Here is a 14,250-nt window from a genome sequence, read left to right on the forward strand (position 1 = left end):
GTAGCGTAAGCGTTTCAGAGCGACTCGGACAAGGACAGGTGGCTCTTATAGGTGAGCTTACTATTGGGTTTTTGAACCGCTTTTGGTGAAAACCAGCAGTTTTGGGGAAATTGATGGGGGTTTTACTTTTTTTACAACATGGCGGTTCTATCTCGCGAGTTTTTTTTTCACGATAAATAGCCGTTTAAAACGTAAATATCGCGTTTAAATCACGGTATTTATGTATTTTTCATAAATCTCGTGATATTTTTTAAATCTCGCAAGAAATTGCTGTTTTAAACTTTCAGGCAATTTCTCACGATATTATCGCGAGATTTTCATAAATCTTGCGATATTTGTTACATTGGTCACTAGAATATGAGAATTTCTTGAATCATCCGGTTATGATGCATAAATGAGATTTTTCTAAGGCTTTCATAATCTTAATAAATATTCAAGCATTCAAAAATCACACTTTTTATTCGAAAATACACGATAAACAGTTGATTACTAGCAAATTTACCATGCTGAACACATGTTTGGTTGCATTTGCCAAAAAAGCATTTGGAATGGTCATATTTTTAGTTTATATATATATAGCTGCTCACTTGCTAGGTGCTCAAACCGAGGTCACTCAAGCTTTGTGTCCATCTCACGGCGGGATGGACGCTAGCGCCTAGGGGTGGCAAAACCTGACACGACCCGCCAACCCGCCTCTTAGGAGGGTTCGGGTTGGGCAAACACGAACCCGTTTAATAAACGGGTTAGGCAGGCGGGTCAACCCTCCAACCCGACCTGCCAACCCGTCCGCCAACCCGACCCGCCAACCTGACCCGATAACCTGCCAACCCCTTTACCCGACCCAACCAGTTTACTAAGTGGGTTGGCGGGTCGTGTCGGGTTACCCGTTTAATAAACGGGTCGGGTTCGTGTTTGCCACAACTGACCCGTTTAATAAATGGGTCGGGTTAGGGTTGAGGTATGCTGACCCACCAACCTGACCCGATTGCCACCCCTACTTGCACCACTAAAAGTCTTTAGCATAAACTTTATCTTTTATTGACAATAAAAGTTTTTTTGTGCAAAAAGGACCCGACCCTCAGCGTGAGTAACCTCCGATTGAGCACCTAGTGAGTGAGCAGCTATGCATCACTCTCTCTCTCTCTCTCTCTCTCTCTCTCTATATATATATATATATATATATATATATATATATATATATATATATATATATGAGTAATGCGTTCCTTAATCTCCTTTTTTTTCTCACATCTAACACTGAAGATGTGATCTATAGGTTTTGTTTAGTAGGAACCAACTTTTGGATCGATGAAATCTAATATGTATACAGGTTTTTTAGGTGATCCAAAATCAATGGCCATAAAGGTACTCATTTTTTTCAGCTCACAAAAATATGTTTTTTGTTGAAAAAACATGATCCAAGATTTGATTCTCACTAAATTGAGTATGCTAAACACATCTAACAGTTCAGATCTATATTAAAACATTTAAAACTTATGGGGCAGAACAAAAAATGAGGCTTAATATGTTCAATTCTCTCTCTCTCTCTCTCTCTCTCACACACACACACACACATATATATATATAGTCAGGTAGGGTACACTACAAGAAAATACATTGTTAGCGACAGACTTTAGCGACGGAAATATTCCGTCGCTAGTTAGCGACGGATTAACGAGCGACAAACATTCGTCGCTATAATTAATGAATCTTACGAAAATAGAGACGGAATATAGTCCGTCGCTACTTAGCGACGGATTTTGCGACATACTGTTTTGTCATTACGGCCGCACCATTTGGAGACGACGTTTGCGACAAAATCTAGTCCGTCGCTACGTAGCGACGGACTTGGCGACAGAATATAGTCCGTCGCTCGTTTCGTAAATTTGATTTACGTTGGCTTAGCGACGGATTAATTCCGTCACTAAGTTTCAAATAACCCTAATCCCAGACAGCTTTTCCTTTTCTTCTTTCGCTGCTCCCGCCGTTCGTCGCTCCCACTCCCGCCGTTCGTCGGTCCCACAGCCCTGAGACAGGTAAAGGACGCCCCCCCCCCCTGTTGTTCCGGCAGGGGGTTAACTCCTTGCCGGAACAGGCAGGGGGTCGACTCACTGGCGGAAAGGCTGGGGGTCGACCCCCTGCCCGAACAGGGGGTCAGTTAACCCCCTATGTTCCGTAAGGGGGTTAACCCCCTATGTTTCGTAACAGGGTCGACCCCCTGCCGGAACAGCAGGGGAGTCGACCCCTTGCCGGAACAACCTCTTTTTTTTTCGTGGTGACTTCATTTTAAAACAACGTTTTTTTGTGTAGATTTTTCAACGGAACCAGCTTGTGCTCAACCACCTGTGGTAAGTAAGTGATAAAAATAATGCAAATCGGGTAAATACCTGTGGTGAGTAAGTGATGTAAGCGTATCACATGTTATTTAATTTGTTAGATGTAACACTTTATTGTTCACACACTCACTTAGTTGTTGATATTTAAGGTTGCTTTGTTGGAGTTCGGAGATCATGCTGAACATGATTTTAATGTATGAATATTAAAGTGTTCTTATTTTTGGAGTACGGAGTCCATGCTAGGCATGATAGTAGTTAGTGAGATATTGAAGTGTGTTTGCTGCAGGTACATGTTTGCCATTTGTTTGATATGAATGATTACGTTGTATTGCAATGTTTGATGTAATTGTATCCATGCTTGCATGTAGTTACTTTCAATTTGATTATGACTTCCATGTGAAATTGTATAATGAAAGCATGTTTCAAATGATTGTATCGTGTCATTAATAGTTTGCACATGAAAATATTAAGTTATCAATGCATGCATCAAAATTCTTGTTATTATATGACATCATATATTGCATGATAAATTTGATATTTTCTTCATCGTAGCATTCTGATTGTTCTCTTTTAATTCGTTAGGCTATTATTCGTAACATAATAAGAAAATGACTGCAAACCGTGAGTGGATGTACCGTAGGATAGTGAACAATGAGTTATCGCATGGATATATGGATGTTGTTGACAGTTTTATTGAATTTGCAACGGCAAGTGTCAGTACAGTGGATCCCACAGGTCAGATTAGGTGTCCCTGCAAGATTTGTAAGAATAATCAATTTGTAGAACCTCATAGCGTTAGACATCACCTATACAGGAAGGGTTTTGTGAGTGATTATCAGAACTGAACGTTTCATGGAGAAGAATTTAGAAATGATTTTGATGCACGGGTGAATGTGGTGCACGATAATCCATATACGAATTTGATATTTGATGCCGCAGGAACAGAACTGGGTTCTGCTATAAGTTCTCGTGATGTAAGAACTGTCGTAGATGAAGAATCACCAAACGATGCAGCTAGTAGATTTTATGATTTACTTAGAGATGCGGATGAGCCACTTTAGAATGGTTGCGAGAGTCACACTATCTTGTCTGCAGTTCTTCAACTAATGAATTTGAAGTCCGAGTATAATTTAAGTCAATCATGTTTTGACCGTTTGTGCATGATTGTGAATAGTATGTTGCCCAAAGAAGAGAAATTGCCACAAAATTTCTATCGTGCGAAAGTTATGGTCAACGCTCTAGGTATGGGTTACAAAAAGATTGATGCTTGTCCAAATCACTGCATGTTGTATTTCAAGGAGCAGGAAAACAACATATCATGCTCGTCATGTGGGAATCCTCGGTTCAAGCCAAAGACAAGAGGGAATGGTAGCACAAGATCAAAGGATGTTTTATACAAGTAGCTCCGCTACCTTCCTATCACTCCTAGATTGTAGCGATTGTATATGTTTTCAAGGACAACTAAACACATGAGATGACATGCAAATAAAGTTCGACACGATGAAAACAAGATCACGCATCCTGTTGACGCTGAAGCTTGGAAGCACTTTGATCGTACTCATCAGAACTTCACAATGGAAGTGCGAAATGTTAGACTCGGTCTATGTAGAGATGAATTTAATTCATTTGGGGGTAGATCAACTCCATACTCATGCTGACCAGTATTTGTAACTCCATACAACCTTCCACCAAGCTTGTGTATGAAACGTCCAAATCTTTTCTTGTCTCTGTTGATCCCTGGTCCGACCTCACCTGACCAAAATCTTGATGCATATTTAAGGCCATTGATTGATGAACTAAAAGTACTGTGGGATGACGGTGTTACCACGTATGATGCCCACAAAAAACAAAATTTCAACATGAAGACCGTTGTTCTATGGACAATCAGTGACTTCCCTGCATATGGTATGCTATCTGGTTGGAGCACACATGGGAGGTTGGCATGTCCGTACTGCATGGATGATTCCAAAGCTTTTATATTGAGGCATGGAAGGAAGCCTTGCTGGTTTGAGTGCCATCGTCGATTTCTACCTAGTGACCATCCGTTCCGACGACAAAAGAATGCATTTAAAGTAGACACAACTGAAACGGAAGGTCCATCCTCAAGATTGTTTGACATAAAGATTCTAAGAAGATTGTGATACTTTCCAGATGTATTAACAGATGCCCGCAGTCCTACACCCTTCCATGGTTTTGGGAAGGATCACAATTGGACGAAGAAATCTATTTTTTGGGAACTACCGTATTGGCCGACCCTATTGATACGACATAATTTGAATGTGATGCATACAGAGAAAAATGTGTTTGATAATGTGTTCAATACAGTAATGAATGTTAAAAGAAAAACGAAGGATAATCCGAAGGCCCGCATGAATTTAAAATTAATATGTAAAAGACAAGAATTGGAACTCAAAGAGTATAATGGCAAAGTACTAAAACCAAAGGCAAAGTACGTGCTCGAACCTGATCAAATAAAACATGTATGTCAATGGTTGAGACAATTGAGATTTCCAGATGGATATGTCTCTAACATTGCTCGGGCTGTAAAGATTGACGATGGACAATTATATGGGTTGAAGAGCCATGATTGTCATATCTTTATGCAACGATTGATACCCCTAGCATTCCATGATATGTTAGACAAACCTATATGAGGGGTATTGTCTGAGTTGAGCGGATTTTTTAGAACATTGTGCACATCGGAGGTCATAGTATCAGATGTAAAGAATCTCGAGGACTCTGTCATCACCATTGTTTGTCTGCTAGAAAAGATATTTCTGCCAGCATTTTTCGATGTTATGGAACATTTGATCATACATCTGCCATATGAATTAAGGGTTGGTGGCCCAGTGCAATATCGATGGATATACCCATTTGAAAGGTATATGTTTTTTATATTTGTCTCTTTAATGACAGATATTTAAAATTTGAAATGTATATTTTTGCCAGATGCATGTTCGACCTCAAAAAAAGGTTCGTAATAAAGCAAGAGTAGAAGGCTATATTTGTGAGGCGTACACTTTAGAAGAGATTTCAAATTTCTCATCTATGTACTTCGAACCACATATTCCAACACGTTAACATGCCCGCCCCGTAACGATGATGGAGAACAAGTAACTGTAGCTGGCAAGCTGTCGATATTTCAACCACTTGGGCATGCATTTGGTAGTTGCCGATGAAGGCTCTTGACAGATCGAGAGCAAGATGCAACACACATCTATATTCTTTTTAATTGCTCAGCGATCGACCCATACATCGAGTAAGTATATGTAGACGCAACATAATTATAAATCCTTTTATGTTCTATATGTGGATACATGACTCGATAATATAAGTATTTGTGGTTTGCAGACGATTTGATTTGGAGTTGCAAAGAGAAGTTTCACATCTCACTGATGCAGAAGTAAAAAAAGAACGTGAAACTAAGTTTATGGAGTGGTTGAAATAGTTGGTAAAGAAGCTAACCTAAATTTTGTACTTATAAACAACACTAAGTTACTTAATTGATCGTGATCACAATCATTGTTTATGTCTGTGCGTAGGTCCGCCATGGTGATGTTAAAGATCAAGGAATATGTGATTTAGAAAATGGTTTGACCAAAGTTGTGCAATGCTACAACGGGTACATCGTAAATGGTTACCGATTCCATACAAAAGATTACGGTATAAACAAATCAACGATGAATAGTGGCGTGTGTGTCAAGGGTAGCAACTACGGTGAAAATGAACATGATTACTACGATGTTATAGAGAAAATAATGGAGTTGACTTACTTAGGCATAAATAATAAGGTAACTTTATTCAAGTGTCATTGGTTTGATCCAACTGCAACAAGACTCGACAAAGCTTCAGGCATTGTGAAGGTGAATCATAAATCTAGGTTTGGAACATATGAACCATTCATATTAGCCTCGCAAGCTCAACAAGTTTATTATACTTCATATCCGAGTATAAAAAAGTCAGATAGAAATGAACGGTGGGCAGTTTGCAAGGTGAAGTCCAAACTATACCCTGAGTATGATCAGTTACAGGAAGATGAGTTAGCTGAAGATGGCGATTACTATCAATCAGATGATGTCTATGACTTCGCTTATGGTCACGATGTTGCGCATGATATGCATGTCATATCTCCATTGGCCGATAAAACATTCATAGAGGAATGTGATCCAAATGATGTACCAAGTAGATGGGCAAACAATGAAGAAGAAGAAGAAGAAGAAGAAGAAGAAGAAGAAGAAAGTCAAACAAGTGACGAGGAAGAATTCTCAAGCTAGTGAGCAAAATCTTGTAATACAAACCTCTATTTAAATGCATTGCAATACTTGATGTGAATGATTTGAATGATTTGAATGTATTGTAATACTTGATGCGAATGAATGAGTTGTATTGCAATACTTGATGTGAATGATTAAAAATTTTATTTGAATGTATTGTAATACTTGATATGAATTATTCGAATGCATTATAATACTTGATGTGAATGATTTGAATTATTTGAATGTATTGTAATACTTGATGCGAATGAATGAGTTGTATTGCAATACTTGATGTAAATGATTTGAATTATTTGAATGTATTATAATACTTGATACAAATTATTCGAATGCATTGCAATACTTGATGTGAATGATTTGAATTATTTGAATGTATTGTAATACTTGATGCGAATGAATGAGTTGTATTGCAATACTTGATGTGAATGATTAAAAAATTTATTTGAATGTATTGTAATACTTGATACGAATTATTTGAATGTATTGTAATACTTGATGTGAATGATTTGAATGTATTGTAATACTTGATACAAATGATTCGAATGCACTGCAATACTTGATGTGAATGATTTGAATTATTTGAATGCATTGTAATACTTGATGTGAATGATTTGAATGTATTGTAATACTTGATACGAATGATTCGAATGCATTGCAATACTTGATGTGAATGATTTGAATTATTTGAATGTATTGTAATTTATGCAACGAATGATTTGAATTATTGCAATACTTGATGTGAATGATTTGAATTATTTGAATGCATTGTAATACTTGATGCGAATGATTTGAATGCACTGCAATGCTTGATGTGAATGACTTGAATGCATTGCAGTACCTGATATGAATGATTTGAATGTATTATAATACTTGTTGCAAATCATTTGAATGTATTGCAATACTTGATGCGAATGATTTGAGTTATTGTAATACTTGATGCGAATGACTTGAATGTATTGTAATACTTGATGTGAATTATTTGAATGTATTGTATGACATATGGTATTTGTTAGAATATGGTTCATAGAGGTTACAGTGGTCGCTCATCCAGTAGTAGCCAGACCCAACCTTCATCTTCACAGGCTCCTGTGATAGGTACATCATTTAACTAATTGGATGCTTGATTAGTTCAAATGCGCATTCTTAGATCTTCTAACGTATTTTTTTACAGATGATGTTTCGCCTGTACACGACCCACCTACACCAGTTGATCACACAAGTCATGAGCCAACACAGGAAGCAGGGTCTTCTCAGTCCGGCACAAGAAGACTCATTCAAATAGTGTATATCGATAATCGACCATAAATATTTCATTTTCAATTATTGCATATCTTATAAATATTTTATATTGATATTTACTGTGTACCAATTCATGTGCAGCACGAGGTTTGAGCCACAAGAAGTAATACGGAAGATTAGAAATTCACTTCTTCAACATCTACCAGGACCGGTTGCTCAATGGAAAGAGTATCCAAAGGAGGTGTTAGACAGATTGTGGTCCTCATTCACGGTATACAGTTGTTCCTCATAGTTAATGCATTTCATATTTAATTTTTTTAAGTAATGTCTACTAACTTTCTGAAAATATTTGTAGGCTTCGAATCGCTTCACAACTACGGTGGAAGAAAATGATGCAAGGAAGGTGTGGCAAAAGGTGACTGCCAATCAATTTACAGACATGCTGCACAATATGAAGACTGCAGCAAAAAAAACATCTGGCGTAATAGATGATCCACTACAGTGGAAGGGCCATAGCCCTATTACTATCACGAGAGATTATTGAGATGAAATGTGCGATAAGTGGGTGGGAGATGCATTTCGAAATCGCTCTGCGAAAGCTGCACAAAATCGAGCGAAAATGCCCGAAGCCCATCTACACACAGGTGGATCTAAGACATTTGGGAGCCACCTGAAGAAAATGGTAACTCATCAATATATAATATTAATTTTATAAGTATTGTTGCAAACTTGTGAACTAAATCTTTTGTCCTTTAACTTCGCAGGAAATAGAAAAAGGAGACATTGTACCATATAAGGATGCCTTTGTTGAAACACATAAACGGAAGACCACGAGAGTCTTCGTATCAGAGAAGGCAAGAACGACAACGGTATGTATTTATTCTATTAATAATCATTGCAATATGCAAGTTATCATAATGTTATCATTAATTATTAATGCATACTTTAAACATTATTTTGTAGGAGGCATATGAGCAACAAATGGTAGAGCGATATGACGTTGACGCTACTCAGCATCCATCATTTGATCCTGCAGCATGGGTGACTGCAGCAGGTGAACCCAAAAAAGGTCGCGTGTTCGGGTTTGGGAGTAATCTGAACACTTCACCAGTTACGGCTCACAGACTTCTTTCGCCGACATAAGCTCCAAGCAGCAGCCTATTCTTTCCGGTGATGATGTACGCCAGATCATTAAGGACACAATGAATGACTACTTCCATGACATCGTCTGTAATATCCGAAAATTTCTAAGTTCTTTTCTATAGCATTGTGAAATGTCTTGAATTTTGTGCCAATATAAAACCCTAATTTCTTTAAAAAAATTAATATTTGAGTATATTCGTAAGGATTAAGGGGTTTATTTATATTGAATTGTAGTAAATATAAACCCTACATGGTTTGGATATCTGAGAAAATTCTAAGTGATGTCTAATTGAAAACGTCTTACTTAAAAAGAAAATGTTGTTTTTTCTTTTAAGTAAAATTATTTAAATAAAGTAAATTAACAAAAGTAGATTTTAAAAATATACATATTAATATGCTTAATAAGATGGAATTAACTTATATTCAATTCCTTTACATTTTCACATGAGTTGTGGTTATATAAAACAAAAACAGTTTTTAATTGGAATTTTATGATTTATCAATAATAGTTTAATATAATAGTTTTCTTTTGTATACATTAAAATCCATTTTTTATTAGTTTAGTAGGAGCCCATAGGTGGGCCATCCCATCCTATGTGGCATCTTACTTCAAATTCAAATTGAAAATAAAGGTATAGTGATTTTCAAGGTTATTTAAAGTTTGAAAAGTCAAAGTGGAGATCAAGGGCTCCAAATGAATTTCATTAATGAGATCAAGGGCTGGAATTAATTCCAGCACATAACCTAATTTAAGAAGGGTTATAAAACCCTCCCATAGCCCTTGCCCTCCTCATTTGTGCTGGAAAAAAAAGGAGAGCTTCTCTCTCCCCCAAAAACCCTCTTCTCTCTCTCCTCTCTTTCCCTTCCCTATTCTCTTCTTTTAGGGTTTCTTTTGGTTCTTGAGTGCAAGATCCAGACCTCAAGGGGTGTGGTGAGGAGATCTAAGGTCCTCATCTTGCTGGAAGAAAGGGCTGATTGGTGGATCGATCAAAAAGGGCTGTTCATCCATCAAGAAATACATTTTTTTCAATAAAATGTAGGGTTTCTATGCTTTTCTTGCAAGAACGGAGTTCTTGGCATGGATTTTGATGCTTTTTCATGAGTTTAGATCATAATCAAACCCTCCTAACCGTGGGTTTGACTCAGATCTAATGATCCATGGCAAAAACACATTTTCCTCTAAAGAAAACCATTTTTGAAATCGGGTTTATTATAAAAAACGGTTTCTTAGAAATAGATTCGTAAAATATATTTGTATTTGATTTATTCCATGATTTTTATGCAAATATTAGTTTGGATTGATAGATTATGAAGTGTTTCATCTACTGTGAATATTTTAGAATTTTTGGAATTTTATTTCATGCGTATTCCCTATTTCTTTTAATTTTTCTTGGGATTCGGGTGACTCGGTTTGATTCACCCAAATGCAAATCTCGGAATTCCAGGTTTTCCACTTGACCTCCGTTCAGTAAAATGGTCGTTTCTCCCTCGTCCGGAGGAGTTTTGATGAACGGATTGTTGCGTTGGAAAGCTAACTCCATTGTGCATCTACTGTAGAAATTTGGACCGAGCACGTCTATGTGACAGTCGAAACAAAAACTGATAGGTCTGTAGTAAAACATGCATAACTCCCTCATACAAAAGAGTTTTTACAAACGGTTTGCGGCTACGGATAGCTGACAACAATTCCTATATACTGTAAAAATTTCAACTCTGTTCATGGAGCCAAAATTTTTTTGTGAGCTCTGTACCAGTCGGACAGAGTTATGAAATTGGAAAAATTAGGGCAAATTCATAAATCAAGGCTCAAAGGGTGCATAGTACATATGTTTTTATTTAATTTCTTTATAGAATTAGTATGCATTATGGGAATGATTATGCAGGTCTGATTTTATGCAATCTTATATGATTATGGCATGAATTATAAATGGAAGGCTACACATGAAAGATTTAGGATCAAAAGGTCCAATGAATACAAGTTTATGTTTTAAATTCTAAAAATGTGTTGACTACATGTATGTCCATGATATCGTGATGATATGATTGTTTCATTGATATGGATGTTCATATATATTGTCCTTGTTGCATTGGCCATGTACATGCATATGCATTATGATGTGTGAAAATGAATAAGATGTTTATGCTACGCATGTGCTCAAATAACTGTTACAAGTTTAATTATATGTCCTTGTCCAATACTTTATAACAATGCATTCATGACCATAAAGTGGTTTAAGTTTGATGTTGCATCAAAAGTATGACTGAAATCAAGTAATCATGTGACATTAAACTCAAGATACTTGCTTGGAGAGTAACAGGTGATACAAAACTTCGTGGGACAAGTTCTGTTACGGGCACGGAAGGTTGCTCCTCCCCTCCCACGATTTTAGGGAGAAAACCTCTGCATTAGACTGCAGCGTAGAGGTTATTGTACTCATGAGGAAAAACTGATGCATCGGGTTGAAAGGTGTTGGGAATCTCTCTCGTATTAACGTCCCTCACCCCGTCTTAGTGAATGGACCTGGCCAGGCTAAAGCCACCCCTGTATGTAAAACACGTCCTGTGTCATGGTCTTGATCTGAGAATGTCTGCCTGTGTTGTATCAGCAGGGCTAAGAAGTGATAACTTAAATGGTGTGTGCATTAATTTGGCATCACATGCATCATCTAATTAAGAAAATATAAATAAAGATAAGAAAATATGCATGCATTGAAAGAGCTTCTGCATATGGTAAGTCATGCATTTTAATGGTTCATGCATTTTGTATCTTGAATGTATGAATTTATGTCTTTCTGTTAAATATGAAAATTCTAAACATGCATGATTTATTGTATGATTGTTTAAGTTAAATTAAATGTTAAACCATGAAATTTCTATTGAAATCCTTGTCTTGTTATTCTGTCTTACAAGTTTAGCATAATTACTCTACTTAGACATGTTGTCTGACCCTATATGGTTTAAAAATTTTCAGGTAATGAGTAGGTACTTACGTGCGAAGGCGGAAGGTTGCGACGGGGACTGAGCCTACCTTTCCTCTGCTTCATGAATTCTGAACTCTGATTTTAATTTAATTCAATTCAAAGACAAATGTGATTAATTTTGGATATTGTGAAACTTAAATTTTATTTCATGCATAGTTAATTAGTTGTTAAAGTTTAAATTCCATAAGTATATGTTTGCAAGCATTCATCTGAAGTAGCACGCCAAGTTTTATGCCCAATGTGTTTTTCCGCTGTTAACTGCTAAAAGATTTAAATGTATTTAAAAAAAAAAAATTCCACCAATTTCGGGTTATAAAAATTGGGGTGTTACACCGTCGCTCCCTTTCTCCGAGATGAGATCAACAATCTTGTGCTGAACAGGGGATCTTCGATTGTAGGTCCCTCTCAGGTATAATCACATATTCAGTTTTTTGTCTGCCTTAGAGCATATATGAGCATAATCGAATCACATATATAACTTTTTGTCTGCCTTAGAACACATATGAGCATGATAGAATCACATATACAGTTTTTTGCCTGCCTTAGAGCACATATGAGCATGCTATAATCACATATAAAGTTTTTTGCCTGCCTTAGAGCACATATGAGCATGATAGAATCACATATAAAGTTTTTTTGACTGCCTTAGAACACATATGAGCATGCTATAATCACATATTCAGTTTTTTGACTGCCTGAGAGCACATATGAGCATGTTATAATCACATATTCAGTTTTTTGACTACCTTAAAACACATATGAGCATACCAAAATCACATATAGAGTTTTTTTACTGCCTTAGAACATATATCATTCATGATAGAATCACATATAAAGTTTTTTTCTTTCCTTGCCTTAGAGCACATATGAGCATGATAGAATCACATATAGAGTTTTTCTGTTTGCCTTAGAACACATATGAGCATGCTATAATCACATATTCAATTTTTTGACTGCCTTAGCACACATATGAGCATGATCGAATCACATATATAGCTTTTTGCCTGCCTTAAAGCACATATAAGCAAATATAAGCATGGTAGAATCACATATAGAGTTTTTCTAGCTGCCTTAGAACTCATCTAAGCATGATATAATCGCATATAAAATTTTTTTAATGCCTTAAAACACATATAATTCATGATAGAATCATATATAGAGTTTTTTGCCTGCCTTAGAGCACATATGAGCATGATAGAATCACATATAAACTTTTTTTATTGCCTTAGAACACATATAAGCACATGATAGAATCACATATAGTGTGTCATTTATTTCATTATATTTTGTTTATCAATACTGACTGTTCTTTTCTTGTGTAGGCTGCTAGCGATAATCAGTGTAGCGGAGCTGAAGGGACAGATAAAGGCAATGAAGAAGATGCACAAAATCTTGGCGATGATTAGAGAACTGTGTTGAAGAAGTTCTATTTTTTTTGTTTTTTAAATGTAATTATTGAATTGTAAATAATTAAACTTGTTAATTTTAAGGTAGAACGATTAATTGTTGTAGATTCCTTTTATATGGAATTTTTTGTGTAGTTTTTTTTTTATTTACAGGAAATATAAATTGTACAGGAAATATAAATTGTACCGTTCTCAATATTTAATTTTCAAATAAAATTTTTTAATTTTTTTTCATGTTTGCGACGAAACCATCCGTCGCTATGCATATAAATCTAGCGACGGCTTAGCGACGGATGTAAATCCGTCGCCAAGCCGAGGTCGCCGTTTAGTACCGGCGGATTGGCAATGAAATACATCGCTCGTTATTCCGTCGCAATTAGCGACGGACCTGACGACGAATTTATTCTGTGGCCAGTTAGCGTCGAAAAATTTGCGACGTAAGCATACCGTCGCCTCGTCGTCGCTAATCCGTCGCTAATCCACTGCTTTGTTGTGGTGGTAGGTGTATCTATGACCATGCATTACTAACGTTGGCTCTCTACTCTATGGACAATGGGAGTTTTCATTTGCATTATTGGTCTCAGCTATATCTCAGCCAGCCAAATCTTGCGATAATAAAGGTTGATTGACAAATCTCGTCTAAAAAAATAATGTATATAAATTTAGTAGCATTGCCAGATGATATTCAATTAATCTACGCAGGGTCAAGCCGATGGCACTGGGCGAGAACAATGAGAAAATAATATGTTGGATACTAAAGTATTTTTAGAAATGTACATAAAAGTTAATAAAAATTTTGAAAAATAAAAAACTACAAAAGAAAGAATAGAAACTATTTAAGAGGAATATAAAAATGACTGAATATCCTGAT

The sequence above is a fragment of the Nuphar pumila genome, chromosome 3, assembly GCF_984573655.1.
Source record: "Nuphar pumila chromosome 3, dmNupPumi1.hap1.1, whole genome shotgun sequence".
Lineage (NCBI taxonomy): Eukaryota > Viridiplantae > Streptophyta > Magnoliopsida > Nymphaeales > Nymphaeaceae > Nuphar > Nuphar pumila.